We start from the raw sequence: 18,782 nt of genomic DNA, 5'->3' as shown, positions 1-18,782 counted from the left end.
GATAAATGACAAAGAAACTAATGGAATTGGGCTATCTCAAAATCCCAGTGAGATCCCTACCTGCTATAGACAGCATATTTCAAAAATTGATCACTAGGTTTTGAGAAACCCATTGAGAAGAGGTTTTACTTACTGTGAAACTGTTGTTGATGTTCTTAGTGCTGGTCTCGGCCACGCTGGCATCTGAGAGGTCGACCTCATCAAATATGAGTGACTGCAAGACAGCAGCATGTTTCCTGGTCACGAAAAAAACACTGAAAACAAGCACCTATATAGCACCACCTGAGGTTCAGTCTACTCCAGACGAACCACCAAAGACCCCTGCTTTTACCTTTGAATCTTTGGCATAGTAGAGAGTCCTGCCTCGCAGTTTGAAATACCTCCTCTTCCATCTCTGAAAAGAGTGGTCTGTTTGAGTAGAAGACCCTCCTTCACACACTCTTCTACAAAACAAATGTAAAGAAAGAGAAAGAGATGAAAAAATTCGCATAAAGGACAGCTAATGCAAATGCAAAAACCTGATTTGTTTTTATTTTGATAGTGGTCAAGTGGTCAGTGTGTGCAAACACGTTTCCCTACTGCCACATTTTTCATAATGAAACATTTTCATGCCATGCTAGAACTGGCTATTTTTAGAAGCTGCTTCACAGCCTGGTGGATTTACTGGTGTTCATAAATTGCTTCTTTTGCACATGCATGAAATTCAGTCTTATGCTTGGTTATGCTGAAGCATAATAAGAAATGAACACAAACAAACCCCTGAGGCTTCAACTTGCATTAACAATCCTGTGGTTCAATCACAGTAGCATATCACCAGGACCAGATGGAATTGGGGGCTTTTCCACATTTTCTATGCTTTTTTCTCACATTATTTATGCTGTTTTTGCTGTTTTCTAAACATGATAAAATGGTGCTCTTTTGGTAGCTGGAAGTATAATCAAATTAGAATATGTTTTTAATGAGTAATATGTAGATCTTCATGAATGAAAGGTATTCGAATTCTTTGAAAATCTGCAGAAATTTCTTCTTATAACCATTGTAGCGTGAACCAGACAAATTTAAAGATCGATCGGGAGCCTGGTTGAAACATTAGCCGAATTCCACAGAAAGGCAGGCATTTGGTAAACCAACTCCTAGCACCACAGTCTGATAACCAACCAACTCTTTCAGAGAAACAGCTTTCAACATTAACACCATTAGAACAATTATTGACAATTTCAATTCGAAGAAGAGATTGTCTAATTTGGGGCAAGTAATCGAAGAGATGGACAGTCTGACCCTCACATGTAAAGCCATGAGAGTAAACAAGATCGTTGGATTGACTTCCCCCCACCTAGCAGAACCAGACTGAAATTCCTAAAGAGACCTGTTAACCCCCACCTCTGGTCTTCACAGGACATATCCTTACTCCCCAGAATGGCACAGAGAATGCCTTCCAATGCATATATGCACCAAAATGAACTCAAAAAAGACTTCTAAATGGATATCAGTCCATTGCTTAACTCCATATCATTTATGTAACCCACACATTTGATTTGTTTCTAATCACTTATTGTGTATGTCTTTTTAAATAACTCTTGAATAGCTTAGGGGATCATATTCATGTTTAGTATGTGTGTTGTGTTTGAATCTTCTTGCTTGAAACGTTTCTGACCATCAGTTATTTGTCAAATGTATCATATTCTTATTAGGAATCATGTCCAAATTATACCCTGCAAGAGCGGGAAAATTCGGACCACGTGCTTGATAAGATAACATATGATTTATGAATGGGTGGGACAAACATCGGCAACACACCGAGAAAAGACAAATCTAATTGGTCAAGACAACATTTGAGGTGTGGCCAAAAGGCCAGTTTAAATACTCAGGACACCATCAAATTTTGCTTTTAGCTTTGAGCTTGCGGTTTAGCTTTTGCTATCAGTCAATGCCGGCTTTTTAGCCTGCTTTTAGTCATGCTTTGTCATCACTTTAGCGTTCTTCGAGCGCCGTTCCAGCGGTGCTTCGGCCTGCACGCCTGCTGCTACTTAGCCACGATGAGAAGAAACACCACCTAGTCTCGTCCAAACTTTACTTCTATTCTTTTACTTTAGTTTCTTTTCTTTTCCGTTTGAGAGTTCGTGTTGCTGAGTTAAGTTTTGTAACGCCATGTCTCCGAGTCTGACCTCGACTGCCCGTTTCAACTTCAGCCAGCCCACAACTCCGCATCTTCAGCCAACGCCCAACCACGGGCTTCCCAAGACGTCACTTCAACGACTACTGAACTTCCAGCCAATCAGCAACTTCGGGAAACCCCCTTTTCAGCGACAACAAAGGGAACCCCGTTAAACAGGCAAACGCAAGTAACCTCCAGACTCACATCTGTACTGGTGTATCTAATATAATTTTAACCTCATTGAGGAACTCAGTGCGAGGGTTAATTAAGTGTCTGATGGTTGTTCATGTCTATGCAATTTCACATATTGCTGTAAACTTGGGATTTCACATTTTCATCCTCTTAAACTCATTCTTTCCTAACTTTCTATCTTCCTGCAACTTGTGTGAATGTGTGAGTGCGTGTGCTTATGTGGTTAGTTTAGTTTATATGTCTTAGATTTATCTAATAAAGCCTTATTCATATTGAAAATGAGAAGTATCTTGTGTTTTGTGCTTACAATTTAATGTCTTAAACTGCCGATCTTGTTTACTGTGCTAATTAATAGTATTTTCACTATACTTTGGATATTAATATCCAGCGCAGATTTGATGTTATACGGCTCGTTCAATGAATCGCTGGCCGTTTCAGTGATCAGCCGTAAAACAGTGATTCTGTTCAAATTCCCTTTAAAATCTTAAATGATTCCCTTTGAGCTAAATTGACCTGTTTCCCTTACACCATAGTTTTTTTAAGAATTCTGAGGAAAAGACTAATGAGGACTGGTCTGTTAAAAATATCTGGAGTCTCTATCAGATTTACCATAACAAAACAGTTAGATCACTTTCTAACGATTCCTTTTTTTTTGATTGCTCTCGCTTAATTCTTCACAAAAAACAAACAATGGTTAACCGTAAAGGCATTACGTTAAAGCTTACAGTAAAAACCTGATCTGTCGCCCTGGCAAAATTTCTGACTCAAGTGCTTATAACACTGAGAGAGGAAACTGACACATTTCCATAAAGTTCACCGTGGACCTTTAAAGCATGGTCATGTCATCAATTCATCTCTAACTTTCATCATAAACCTTGATGCTTCACTCTGCTCTGAATGGCAGAGAAAGCTATTAAAAGCCTTTCAACAAGTAATCAAATACAGCTGTTCTTCGTGGCACAGTAAAATTCAAATACAACAGAGTCTGTCCTTGTCTAAACATGCAGAGGCATATTCTGTGCCCTCTCATGACGTGAGATGTGGATTTCATAAGTGGATCGTGGCAGAACAAAGCCAGTAGCTTGGTCAGCAGTGAGACAGGCTGACGGGACAGAAACTCTCGCGGCTCTGTCACACTGAATACACAGAGAGAGAGAGTGAGAGTGTTGTTGCTAAACATTAAGGAAACCAACCATGAGTAACCTAGCCAGGCAACCTGCCAAGAGTAATGACGTACATACCGTATGAAGGGAGTGAATTCATTAACAGAGTTTATGGTCTGGTGAGAAATAAAGGGTGTGTGTATGTTCTGTATGTCTCTGGCTAGATTGAAAAATAAAAGTCAAAGAGCCTGATTCTCATTTTTACACACTCTTTGAGAAAAATAAGTGTGCTTAATTGTACTAAAAATGCTTTATAGTGTACTTCAAATCTTAAAAGTGCATTAAAAAAAATAAACAATAAAAACAACACATGACATACAGACATTAAAATGGAGAGTAAATTGAGGGTTAGGTCACACATGGGTGGGGGGGAGAGGGGTTAAAAAAGATTTGAGCCACTTTCAACAGCAATGTCGGACAGTGTAACCTCTGAGTCATTTTTGCAGGTGATTATATTCTCCACATGCCTTTCAACAGGTGTCTCATTTTCTCCACCATGACTCCCAGCGGAGCTCATAAAATGTATGTGTGTGGGGACATAACTGCCCTCAGAAGGTAGTTAAATCTGTCAAATCCTCCATTTGAGGACATCTGGGGGTCATTTTCAATTGGAAAAAACCATTTACAAATGAATTAAATAATGGTTTCTTAAAGTAGATTTAGAGATGGTTTTAGTTTGTAGTCATATTTAGATTAACATAAAAATAACGGAAGTCTTTTGTATGAATATCCTCATTTAGCACGTTAATGTGAATGTGTGGGCCAGGGTTTTGCTATTTTCTGAAAACATCTAAAATCAATTACATTGTGGAAACTAACGTAATATATTTGTATTCTAGAAAATATAATTAGCTCAGAAAACAACAAAGTTCAATTAAACGAAAGAAGAAAGAAAAAAAGAAAGGTGTATATGTGTGTGTGTTTGTGTAAAGAAGTGTGTGCAAGTTTAGGTGTGAGAGTCTAAACTTCTGGATATCTGCCAGTGAAGCGTCCCTCTACACCGAGACAAGCATCAGACCCAGACATCACTCACTTCATCCTTTCAGAACAGAGCTGGTTCCACATTCATAAAAGATGAGGACATCTTTGATCTGTCACAGTGTGAAAGCAAACACACACGCACACACACACACACACACACACACACACACACACACACACACACACACACACACACACACAGAGTGATGTCAGCTGGTGACTCAGAGGAACTCTAAGGACAGACATCCTCACACAATGATTGCTATTTTTGTTTAATCTCCTCTTCCTCTTCTAATCCTCCCCTCTCGCTCTTTTTAGTTCCTCTTAAATCCTCAGCTTCTGTATTCACCCTGCTGTTCTCTTCCTCCTTTCTCAGTTCTTTCTTGCGTCATTCTGGCTCACCCTGTTCATTCCTTTCCCTGTTTTCTGTCATCCTCTCCTTCTTTCTCTGTTTTATCCTCCTCTTTTATCCTCTCTCTCATCTGAAGGGCACATTGCCTCTGCAATGCCCTACATAGAGCTGGAACTTCAAATCCCATGATTCCTTTCAGCAAAGCTGATTAGATCCAAGAAGTTATAAAACCTAGGGAGAGCGACCCGTCAGCATTCCCATTTATGTCAATGGGAATTGTTCGGATAGTGTATGCAGACCTGGAAGTACATAAACTGGATGCTGCAATTTTCATTTATGAGTACTGAGTTTTTGAAGCTTTTTTGTTTTGTTTTTTGAGCCAGTCACTTGTACAGGGCTACCTTTGAAAGAAAGATGTTTTTGGCCCCATAATGATGTCGTTACACCATCTGCCAGAAGGAAATAACAGGCACAGCTAACCAGCCAAACCTTGACCTCCTGATAAGATCCACTAGTCTGTTGTTTCCCATGCAGAGGCATGGCTTTGTGGCACTGTTGTGGTGTGAATTCAAAACAATTCAATCTTAGACGTTCAGTCTAATTATATTCCCCAAGTCCTCTCTGAAATTAACCTACCTTTTTGTAAAATATGGCTTTTGCTTATGAATTTCCCAGCAGTCTTTGTAAATTCAAAGCCTTGAAATACTACTGAACAACTAAATTTTGTTTTTTAAAAACTATTAGGAGAAATAAGTCATCTTCTGACCCTTGAATTGCTGTTAAGGTGGATCTGAGCAGCTTTTTAAGTCAAAGCAGTGCAGCTATTAGGACAATCATGTGTCATTATACTCATAATATGACTCAATAACCCATCTCCAACCCAGCTCAGCAACTATGCAATTTATAATAGTGTAAGAGAGAAAGACAGAAAGATGATTCCACTAAATATGCAAGGGAACAACAGGGAAAATGAAAAAGAAAGCATAGCATGATCTTCAAAATATTGAATCCCCAAGCAATAAAAGCATCATTAACAAATTATACAGCTCCAAGATATATTGCTTGTCCATTCAGGAAATATCATCATAGATAAACAAATCAAATGCAATAAATCTTAATTAAGTTTTCCATTTAGAAGAAATCAACCAGAGCGAGTGAGACACTTGACCCGCTGCCAAATGCTTAACATATGTAACAGTACAAACTTAACATGTTCCTACTGACCTTAATGGAAACAAATAACACTGCTTGTATATCTTACAATGGCTGAACACAATCAGACCAATAGCCCAATTTCAGCCAATCACCCTTATCTATCAGTTGCCATGGAAACACCAATGAGTTGTCAGCAAACACAGCTGTCATTCAAACAATCAGTGTTCCAAAGGCGTGGCCAAACACTGTGCACTAACAGCATTCAGGGCCATAAGCTACACTATCCAGAAGCACAGGTCAACACTGTTGCTACATTTATCTATTAAAATTAATGAAGACACTTTCTTTGTTAAGCTAAGCCTGGATAAACACAGATCTTAATCATCAGAACAACAGACTGTTTTTTCCCTTAAGAAATCCCTTGTTGATTCAGATATAAAACATCCATTTTCCTCCTCCTAGACATTTCATAAATAATTACACACAAACAGAACTGAGCTCTCTGAAGCTTTGTTCAGACAGGCAGGAAAAATCTGATGTTTTGCCCATATCTGACTCATCTGTCTGTAGCACAGAATCTAACAAAATCTGATTTTTACAAAGAGTAAAATATCTAATTCATAGCCATAACTTGTTAGTAATCTGATTGAAATCTATTTCTATAATATGTCTCTGAAAGGTCAGATCATATTTCAAGTAATATCTGTTTTGTGAATAATGGCTTAAAATTTGTTTTTCTCTCCACACAAACTTTTGTGACCTTTTTGTATTTTTTCCTCTTTTCTCTTTTCTCTCCATATCATAAAGACTGCTCAATATTGTCTAGAGCTGTGTTTCAAATACACTCATATTCAGTCACACTTTTCTCATATAGAATATTATGCATAGAAAATATAAATACAGTAATGCCTGTCAATTATGTTCTCTCATGTGCCATGTGAGTACACATATGCAGAGGCAAAATTTCAGTTTTTCCTTTCTCCCTGACACCAGCTCTCAGTTGTCATGACAGAAAATCACCACTATAGCAACTGATGCAGATATACCGGATATTGACTACAGTCTGAACAAACGGATCAGATTGCATCACTTACTGTACAAAATTACAGTTCTAAAGATCAGATGGGATTAATGTGCAATGTCAGAGACAGTCTGGGTTAGTTGGTACAGTCTGGTTAAAGCTGCGTTAGAGCCAGACCAATTACCCAAAGCGCCCACAGAGACTACGGGTCCCTTTCACAGCTAGTAATTAACCTAATGAACTGATTACAAACCAAATAACACAACCCTATGAGTGTGTGTGTGTGTGTGTGTGTGTGTGTGTGTGTGCATGTGCAGCTAATTACAGACTAAATCACACAGCCTGAGAATTTACTACCTCTGAGGTGTCACCCTGAAGAAGCCAAGACTCATTCAGTAAGTGTCAGATCCTACACATGCAATGTGCTAATAAAGAAAACTGCTGCACACATACTGTGCAAATCACACACCATTTAGCATATAAGTTTTATTGAATGATTAATAAACACATCATGTGACACACTAAATCGCTATAATGAATGCGAATATGTTACGAAGGACTGTAACCATAGATATGGTTAACCCTCATATATTCATCATATTCATTGATATGGGCTTTACAATGGGCAATTCAAAACCTTTATATTTGGTCTCATCCAAATTTTGAATGTGGTTAAGATAGGAATAATTCACACATAAATGAAAATTTGCTGAAAATGTACTCATCCTCAGGCCATCCAAGATGTAGATGGATGTGTTTCCTTTTCAGAAGATAAAGATAATCTACACAACTCCAGTCCATCACTTAGTATCTTCTGAAGTAAAAAGCTGCTTGTTTGTAAGAAACAAATCAAAATTATTGTATTTCTCCAAATCTTTTTCGATGAAGAAACAAACTTATCTACATCTTGGATGGCCTGAGGGTGAGTAAAGTTTTCATTTTTGAGTGAACTGTTGCTTTAATTCAAACTTTAGTTGAACTAAAAAGCCGTACTTAAAATCAGGGCAACATCACAGGCTGAGAAAAAGAGAAAAAACACTTTCAAGTCCTAAACGGGAGGAATCTAGCCGCCAGACTGATGAACATTAAAGACAGAGAGTTCTTTGAACGGCAAAATGGTCAAGCGATAGATATACTCCCCATGCACCCCAGAGAGCATCTAATGCTGCAACCATGTTAGTCTACGGTTTTAGATATTAGTGTTTATTAGATACTAAAAATAAATGCATTTTGAGCTGCAACCACAAGGTGTGTTGCAGACCTCAAGAGGAAGTGGTGTTTGAGTGATATGTGCATGTAGACACACATGTCATCCAATCTACAGACCGCCAGGACACATAAGAACACTCAGCGGTTGATGGTATGATGGGTTTTTTGGCAGGGCGACTGGATAAGCAGAGATGAGAGAGCTGATAAATACTAATCCTACATAACACATGGCCACAGAACATCAGTGTGCATGCTGATCCCTCCATCAACAAGCTTTCAAAGATGTCTCCTCATTATCTTATTAATTGAGTAGTCAGGAGGCAGATATGTTCCTTTTTTACAGAGAAATGCTAATACATTGGTCTAAGAAAAGTCTAATACTCAGTTTTTATTTAAGTTTTCATTTTAATTTGATTTTAAGTTGTAATTATTTTGTTACAAGCTGTCAATTTAGAAGCTTCTTCTAAAATAGGTGGCAAAAACATGCCAAAAATTAGTGACATACAGTAGGAGGACAGAGCTAAAATAATTGTGGTTAGCACAGCTCACATAATCTAGTGTTGGAAATGTTTGACAAATGTTTTGGCATCTTGGCAAATCAGAGCACAGTTTGACATTACTGAGATCTCTTCCATAGAGGATACGGATATAAGATTACCAAGGTCTTTAGCACACTTAAATTGGGATTAGTCTGTCAAACAAATGTTTCAGTTACCATTATTAACCTAGGTCTCAGTGATTTCATGTTCATTATGTATATAATTAAGGAAGGAATTCATTAATGTTAGGATCATACTCTGTGCTGTGCAGTCAGGTATGACCCCGTCTGTGACTGGATATTCCTTATGGATTAATTTTCTTTTTACATTTGAACAGGACATGAACAGCAAGCTGTTATTTCACTAAGAAAGTTGGCAAAAAGATAAAGGATGTGTTCTGTATTCAACAGAGGTCAAAATAAATGAGAAGCACTGCAAACAAATTACATACTGCAATCAAAGACATTCCTGTCTGGGCTGTAATTTTTCCTGAGGTTGTGTGAAAAAGCACAGACATGTTTGAATTTACCTGACGAGCTCCAACTGAAAAGGGCATTTGTCTGAGAAATAAGAAACCTGAGAAGCAGAAGCCCTCCATTTAATCTCATGTCTATATAGGAGAAACACTGAGATATTAAAAAGATCTTATCTGAATACAAACCTGGCCTACTGATGGCTCTGTGACAAAGTCGCTTAGGACAAAAAGCATCTCTTAAATGCATAACTGTAAATGTAAAGTGGTGATTTCCCCATGCAATCACTGCTATACATATACATCAATTTCATAATAACAGTGTCTGTGTGTCTTTAACTGTCCAGATCATCCAGTTCTGTTATTTATTACAGGCTTTTCATTAATGCCTCAGTAATCAGATCAGCACAAACGAGCATGTCCTGCTAACCCAGATAAACCTTATGACGTACACACACACACACACACACACACACACACACACACACACACACACACACACACACACACACACACACACACACACATACACACACCCTGCAAGATCTCTCATATACAGTAAATCTAACCCAATACACATATGCACAAAGCCAATCATGAATCATCTGCTGACAGGAAGAGATCACCAAACGGATGAGACCGGGATGAGACATTCAGCCTCACAAGCAAAAAAAATCAGATCGTCACTAATATACCATCACACAAACACAGTCTGCAGTGCTCATTCTAGTGAAAACTACACAAAGTCAAGTGGAATGAAATGGAATAGCCTATCCAAACCTGTGAAAAGACACTATTGCTGATTGTCTGTCCTTCTGTTGTTCTTCCTGAACTGCTGGAGGAGGTTTCCAAAAAGTCTTCTTCTCTTAAGCAGCTGGCATCTCCCTGCCCACCTCCATCACACCCGAACAAGAGCGGGGCAAAGCAACACACACTGCCTGGACACAGCCTGGGCATGATAGGTCCCTTCAGCCATCGACATGTACACACACACACACACACACACACTTACAGACACACACACGAACACTCCTATCTCTCTCTCACCTCAAATAAAAGACACACCTTCTTTTTAAAAAGAACTTCCTCTTACAGGTGAAGTGATAAGACCGCCCATCCTATTACACCCGGACCTACCGTCTGAGAGGCGTGTGAAGGTCTGTATTTAAAACTAGATAAACTTGTTTGGTAAGCATCACTATTCACAGAACCACAGAAAATCTGAAGCAGCTATAGGACAAGACAGATGTTCCTATTGGATCAGGACAGAAAAAAAGACAACGAGGCCTTTGCAAACATGAATGTTCAACTTCTATAATGAACCATCCTGTGGGAACCAAAAACGAAAGGAGATTGGTGAAAGGAGACTGTTGCAAGATGTCTTTTGCTTGTCAGAATTTTTTTTTTTTTTTTTTTTGATAATAATAATCACATGTTTCTTGAAAGTTTTAGAAGAGATGTCTCAAATTGTGCTCAAATTTGCAAAGATACTTTATGCTATACATACATTTTTATAAATCTACACTGAAAAAACTGTGTAAATACAATTAACACTCAGCTAATTGCTAAATAAATTGTTAATAAATTTCACAAACAATTATAAAGAAACACACAGCAAGTAGTGAAAAAAACTCAATCCTATAGTATATTTATGCATCTATATTTACGTGTATGAAGACACATTTATACTTAAAATTAAAAATAAAAACAGTATAAACATGTATCAGATATCATCTGGAGAATTATTACATTCTACACTATATATATTTTGGATTAGAATATATGAAATTAATCACAAATTATTTAATTTGCACTGTCAGGAATAAAATAGTCAGTGATTAATCTCATGATTATATTATTATTATTTTTCTGCAGATCCCAGTTTGAAAAACCCTACCCTACATTAGAGAAACAGCTAAGACAAAGTGTTTTTTTTTTCAATTCCATGAAACGTTTTGATCAATGAAAGAGGGATAAATATTTCCTATTTGTCTTCTGAAGCACACAATCTGTTCCAAAACAAACCTACATGCGGAACATTCAGAAACATCTAGTAAACATCTTGACTGTGGAACATACCTAGAAGTGTCTGTTACAGAAGCAGGTGGGATGTGGAAGAGATGAACAAGATGCATCTGGTGAGAGGTGGAAAAAGATGGAAATGCAGACCAAAATACACAGCAAAGCATGAAGGGTGGGCTCTGATCGAATTTGTTTTGTGAGTGCTGGAGAAGCAGACCCTGTAATGAGCAAAACTATAATTGACAGCAAACACTGAGAGAGAAGTGCTTCTCTGTCATGTCTATGTGCAAACCTCCACCCAGATTCTTTATCTTCTCTTCACACATTACTGTCGCTGTAAACATCCCAGTCTCAATGTGTTTGCAGTTTTACAGCCTGGTAATGAGATAAAACATCTCCGTACTACAGTGCAAGGCTGACTGAAGTAAGATATCATTCCTTATGGTGCTGTTTATGAGAATAGGATGAATGAGTGCATTTGTGGGTCGCAGTTCATTGTCAGGACACTAGGGGGCGGTAGTTGCTGGAGCTAAAGCAGCACTGCAGTTATTTGTAACTGTCTGTTGCTGTCTCTGATACACCGATGCTGATCACACACACATTACCATACCACAAACACAACATTCACACTGGCACAATTTCACATGTAAAACACGCATTTACACAGCTGACGTTACATGGCGGCCCATGATATTATGATGGCATGCTGGGTTGTCATAGAAACTGCACTGGCCAGGGAGATGGACTATCTAAAGGGCCACCAGGCCACACACACATCCACACTGTAAATCAACACAAATTCCCACATCAACATGCTGGGCTGAAGGCGACCTGCTGCTGGAGAGGAAATGAAATGCTTTGTCACTTCCTGCGAGAGAGCGAAGCGAACGCAGGGGGATTGGCAGAGTCACACAACATATGGGGTTGAGCCAGCTAATCTGCGTATGGAGAGACAGCCCAGTGCCAACATTAAACCTAATGAACCCAGGCGTCAGATTTAGTGTCTGCATCAGAGTCAACACGATTCCCTCGGTGGATGTAGAGCGGAAATTCTCCTCCGTATTTAGACTGATTAAACATGACTGGATCCAAACGTAGATTATCTTCCTGCGCTATTATGATGAAAATTAGAAGAGGAAGTTGAAATGACACTTTGGGAAATTTGATGAACATATGAACATGCACAAACACACCATTGCTGCGGGAGATCGCTCTAATCTCATTGCAGAATTACTGACGACTGCTTCCAGCATACGCCACAAATCTGAGACTGATTCACACATAATCCCTTGAGTGAGAGAGAGAAAGAGTAAGAGAGAGAGAGAGACTGAGGTTCTTTGCCTTCTTTTCTTTCATTACAATCTAAGATGGAAATAAAGGTAAAATTGAGGAAGAGCGTCTTATGATAAGAGTGTGACTCAAAACAGCATCAGCAATTTGAATTTTAAAGTAATGTATTGGTGTGATTATTTTACATACAATATTGTCAAAAAATCAGTCACACACACACACACACACACACACACACACACACACACACACACACACACACACACACACACACACACACACACACACACACACACAGTCAGAGAACAAATAAGGATTAATAGAATTAAAAACAAACATTGTAAGTTGCCAGTTACAATAACATAATGTAATATGTAAAAAACTAAATGAAACAATTTCAACAAGAGTAATTATTTACATAATGACTAATTATTAACGTGATAAATAATCACTGATTTATAATCAATACTTTGATAAGGCTGTTAAAAATAAAACAAATAGAATAAATATCAAAAATAAAAGGTGGCAATAATTATAATATATAATATTATGTCAATAAAATAAAATAAAATAAAATAAAATAATAAAATGAAATAACATTTAAACTTTAATGAAGAAAATAAATAATCCCAGATTAACATTCATTAATATGGTAATACTAAAAAAAAAAAGATTAAAAAACCTATAAAAAAATAAAATAAGGTACCAGTAATTATAAAATATTAACAAAATAAAATAAGATAAAGATATTCATGGAAATAAGGAATAATCCCAGATTGACAATCAATATTTTGGTAATATGATGATAAAAATAATGAACAATGTGATATGTTCATCTCCTTGACAGACAACACTGACAGAAAGAGATTTGTCCCTCTATATAATAAAATATAAGCAAAATAAGTATTTTATTTAAAAAATAGGTAAAATATAAATAAAATAAAATACATTCATGAAAACAAGGAATAATCCCAGGTCAACAATCAATACTAATACTATGAAAAAAATAAAATATACAATTGAAATAAGGTGGAATTAACGTGTAAATAAAATACAAATTCAACAAGACATAAATGAACGTAAGGAATGTCCCAGATTAACAATCATGAATAAAACATCAGAAAGGCTAAAAAGAAAAAGAAGAGATTATGACTAGAGAAACAGTGTGCATCACACAACTCAGTGTGGATGAAGGCTAAGTGGAAGAATAGGGACTGAGAAGCCCCACAGTGGTGACAACACCTATGGAACACCTGCTGCTCGTGTCATGAGAGCTGGACTGAACAATGGTTTTGTGACTGAAGTCCTGTCACTGCTGCTCCCTTATGAAACACACACTAACGCTGGGCTCAGTCACGACATCCTCCTCAACACTGAGTGCTCTGCCACTTGTGCCGTCTCCACAGGAACAATCCCCAGCCATTTCTGCGACAGCGGGATGAGTGGCGTTCCATTAAAGAGCCTATTGTCCCTTCACACACTCCTCCACACACAAGCTCCTGACCACCTCATCACGCATATGAGTGGAATATGTCTGCCGCACAACATACGCGCAAATGAAGAAATGTATCAAAAAAATGTACCATGGAAAATGTCAAGTCTTTCAATTTGATTTAGGGGGTGCAACTCGTACGGCACCCACAACAAACACTTCATACATACTTAAATCAAGAAATAAATAAACAATAAACAACATAACAAATTATATTATCACAACCACAGAAAGATGTCAATAGACACCATTTTTCAGGTTTAAGTCCACTGAAGTTAATCTATAGGGCCTTTCGCATTTGGCATTATGATTGGTCAGATCACCTGTCAATTAAGCCCCTAGCGATGGCACGATTTCCAATTGGTAAAATAAAGTTCCACAGTCACAAATTGTCTTGAAAGCAAACTATAAAACACAACAAGCTTAATCAAATCTTAATAAATCCCGACACCACAAACACATAAACACAGTGAGTCCAGTGGGAAAAATAGATTATAAACCACATACAGCTGTTGCGTATGTTAGTGCACAGAGAAAGAGAGAGAACTGTTGCAGACTAACAATCCACTTAACCTTTCCAGTGAGAGACACACACACCTGACCCAGCACCTGTTCTGTGTGTGCAGGTCACAGCTGTACACCTGTGTCATCTCCTTTCCTGACTGTGTTCATAAGTGAATGTTATTATATTTCAGCGTGTGAGTGTGCGCTCTGTGTGTGTTTCTCGTCAGCAGTTCTTCTCTGTACTGGCAGTGCTTGACTTCCTCAGGCAGTGAAATATTTTCTGCTGAATTAATCAATCACAGAGCATGATCTCTATGCAGATGAATCTCGCAAGATAAATGAAGAGAACAGAAAGTTTCCAAACATTCAAATAACATCCTTAACGTCAGTTCACATTATGAGTAAGGTTTATTACGACTGAGGCTGTACAGTAGGCATCACCTGATCACACACACACACATCAGTTTTCCACCAGAATCGTGAGTCAGTGCTTGGCTGGGGATCTGAGGACCTGTCTCAGATCTGGTCTGCATCTTCACTGACTTTAGTTTTGAAAATATACAATATATTACAATCCAAAATAATTTAATTTAGCTCAGCTCAAAGAGCTTGCTATAGACAACAATTACACTTAAGATGACTGTCTTTGCTTCCTACTGATGTGGATTACTACTAATTACAGTATCTAGCTAATAGGTTGGTCATATTTTTAAAGGGGTTGTGAAATGCCTTTTTTATTATTTTGTATTTTTCTCTGACATCCCGCTTATATTGTTAAAGTTTAAATTTAATTTTAAGTTTAAAGTTAAAATTTTTACATAAAAAAAAAAAAAAACAATTCGGAAGTAATAGACTATTTTCTGTCCTGTTTTAACCTCCTCACCAGAACGCTCTGTTTGAATAGGTGTGGCGAATTGTAGACTGGGAAGTAGATGCCCACTGGTTTGATAGGCTAACAGTTGTCTAAGTTTGACAGCCTACATCCTTCACAGATGGACACAAATACTCAGTACATATCAAACAATCTGTAATAACAGGCAAAGCAATAGTGACCACATAATAAAAACTGTTACTCACACTTGTGTGTTGTGACATTACTATCGGATCCAAAATATTCGGCACAGCATTGACTTTTAGTTTCAATGTTTCTGAAAATCCTGCGTTGAATTGTGCCATGTTTGTAAACAAATCCATGGTAAAATGAAGTGAGGAAAGGACCAAGTTCTTACAGACGCGATCTGGATCTTCATTAAAAATAAAATTCATCTACTCTTCCCTAATGTTGGGATCAGAAGAAAGGCAATGCAAAGACTGTTTTTCCACAGCTTGGCATTGCACAGTTGTATTTGGAGCCATCTTTCTTGTTTGGTTTCTGCGTAGACCTGCGTTCACCTCTCATTATTTATGGGGCGGGGATGTGATGTACTGTAGAAGCAGGCGTTGATTATCTGTGAAGGCTTGTTTAGCCACACTATTATGTCATAAAGTGGCACATTCCACAAACTGTCATTATAACACAGTAAGCTATTTTTAGACTAAAAAGAAAATTTTAAAAAGCACACATAATATCCCCCTTTACAAAATATAAAATAAAACTCACATGTCCCCACAACAACTCTTCTAAGAAGTAAAAGCTCAAAATACCCCACAGATCATTTATTATATCATTTTGAAAATGCCTATCTTGACTGGATGCAGAAACGCACTATATTAGAGCATGTCTCTTTAAATGCAAATGAGCTGCTGCTCCCCGCCCTCTTTTCCAGAATAGAGAATTGCCTTTACAGCTCATAACTGCTAAAAAAAACAACATCTGCTTAGTTTTGATTATCATGTCTATCTTGCTTATATCACATGTTTTAAAGCCATATTAGTTTAAACTTCTGATAGACGGTTTTCTAAGGGCAAACATCCGTAGCATGTGTATAGAAAGTGGCTGCACATGGCATCTGAGTACTAAGTTCTCTTTCACACACAAGTTTATGTTAAAAACACACATAAGTTACAAAAACACAGTCGGTTATGTTTGTGAAGGTAAACAACTGGGAAGGAAATCTCATGTTTACAGTACCTATATTGCTGTCTATGCTATTAATATGACCTTAAGAATAAAATAAAAACAGAGAATCGCTTGCTGCTCTGGACTGAATAATGTCTATAGCCTCAATAAGAAGACATTTCTTGAATGCTGCTTTTAACTCTTCTAGCATGAAGATAAACATGGTGGATTGTGTGCGTCTCACTCAGGGCGGTGCCTCGACTAGATAACGGCAGTGTCAAACAACAATTGTGGGTGGGGCTGGTAAATTGTGATGTCACACTTTACGGATTCTGGGACTGGCTTGCTCCAAGCTAATGATATATGGAGATTAAAAAAATAGAGTGGGTGGATTTTTATGATTACAGGGTGGTTGTGTACACACACTGCCAACACACATTTATGTCCAAACAACATGTGAAAGCGAATTTTGCATAATAGGTGCCCTTTAAGTTCTGAAACTTACAGGATGTTTTTTTTTTACAGTACAATGACCTCTTATATGTCAAAATATCAATGGAATTTTGGTTTGTCATTTCATGGCCCCTTTTTGAAAGTATTCTCTTAATGTTTTACCAAAAATACAGTCAAATTAGGAATCATTTTGAAAAATGATTACAATTTAAAATAACTGTGTTCCATTTTGATGCGTTTTAAAATGTCATTTATTCCTGTGATTGCAAAGCTGAATTTTCAGCAGCCGCTACTCCAGTCCTCAGTGTCACATGATCCTCCAGAAATCATTCTAATATGCTGATTTGGCCCCCCAAAACTTTTTTTTCAATTATATAATTGTGTAATTCAGTATAGCTGCTTAATATTTTCTGAAAATTGTTATACTTTTTTTTTTTATCCCCAGGATTCTTTCATGAATTAAAAGTTCAAAAGAACAGCACACATTTATTTATTTATGTCTTTACTGTCAAGTTTGATCAACTTAATGTGTCCACTGAAAAAATGATTAATTTACTAAAAAAGTTAATAATTATTAATAAAAAAAATCTTACTGACCCCAAACTTCTGAATGGTAGTATATTTTCATTTTTGGCCAATGGGTTTAAACAGCTGAAGTGGTGCCAGTATATCTGGCCCGTAACTAAACTTGCTTTGGTGGAAAAGCACAGAATGGGCCCAGGCACCGCTACCGCTATCTTGGCAGTGGAAAACTATAACAAACACATACATACAAACGGTGTGTGTCTGGATAGTGAGATTCCACAGCACCCCGTGATCTCTCTCTCTCTCCCTAGGAAACCATGTTGCCCAGTGTGACCAGCAGACAGTCCCAGAGGCTCATTAACGGATCAGGCCTTCGACTGATCTGCAAGCTAATTATGACTCACTCTCTCTGTCCTTTTCTTTCTCTTGATACCCAATACACCCCCATATGAGTGTGTGTGATGAATACGTGCATCGCCATTCAAACTACCTATTTACCCAGCCTTACGTCAGAGTGTATCTTGCATCTCTCTGGTCTCAGAAGGAGGATGTGTGTCGATATCATCTTCCACAGGATAATCAGACAGTATCATATAACCTGTTCCAGTTCAATTACAGTAAACCACTCCAATCAGCGGCCTCCAGCAATAACACACAGCTAGTGACGTCCAGTAAGTATGTGTGTGGGCACTGGAAAACAACCTACACCTCCTCTACTTCAGCCACATCATCATTTCTCCATCCATATCTTTCTCTTGCTCTCTCCACTCACAAAACAGTACCCAAAAGTACAGTGGTATTACCATGAATTTTGAACATGCACCATTCTGAAGTACATGAATATAGCAATCATTCAGCACCATGGTATATACCAGAGTACTGTAATACATCACATCATCATGGTATCTCAGCCCTCTCTCCATGTGATGTCTTACCATCTCTATTTTTATATAACAGGAACAGGTATGTGGGTGGATCCCTCAATGCCCTAAATAGCCCATTATAAGGAGGACAAGCACTTCACCATGGCGACCTTGCTGTGCTTAAAGGTGACCTAACACACACAGTTTCACCCAATCTCATGTTAATCTTGAATCTTGAGTCTCTAAAAAGTAGTATTGCATCCTTCATATCATATTTATAAAAGAAAGATATAGTTTTACGATTCTCCCTGAAACAGCCGAGCTCCTGGAGGTATGCCGTGGGCGGAGCTAAAGAGTGATGAGCACTTGAGCGCTGATTGCCAACAAAACAGAGA

Source organism: Cyprinus carpio, chromosome B7 (genome assembly GCF_018340385.1).
Source record: "Cyprinus carpio isolate SPL01 chromosome B7, ASM1834038v1, whole genome shotgun sequence".
Classification (NCBI taxonomy): Eukaryota; Metazoa; Chordata; class Actinopteri; order Cypriniformes; family Cyprinidae; genus Cyprinus; species Cyprinus carpio.
This window is presented reverse-complemented; position numbering follows the sequence as displayed.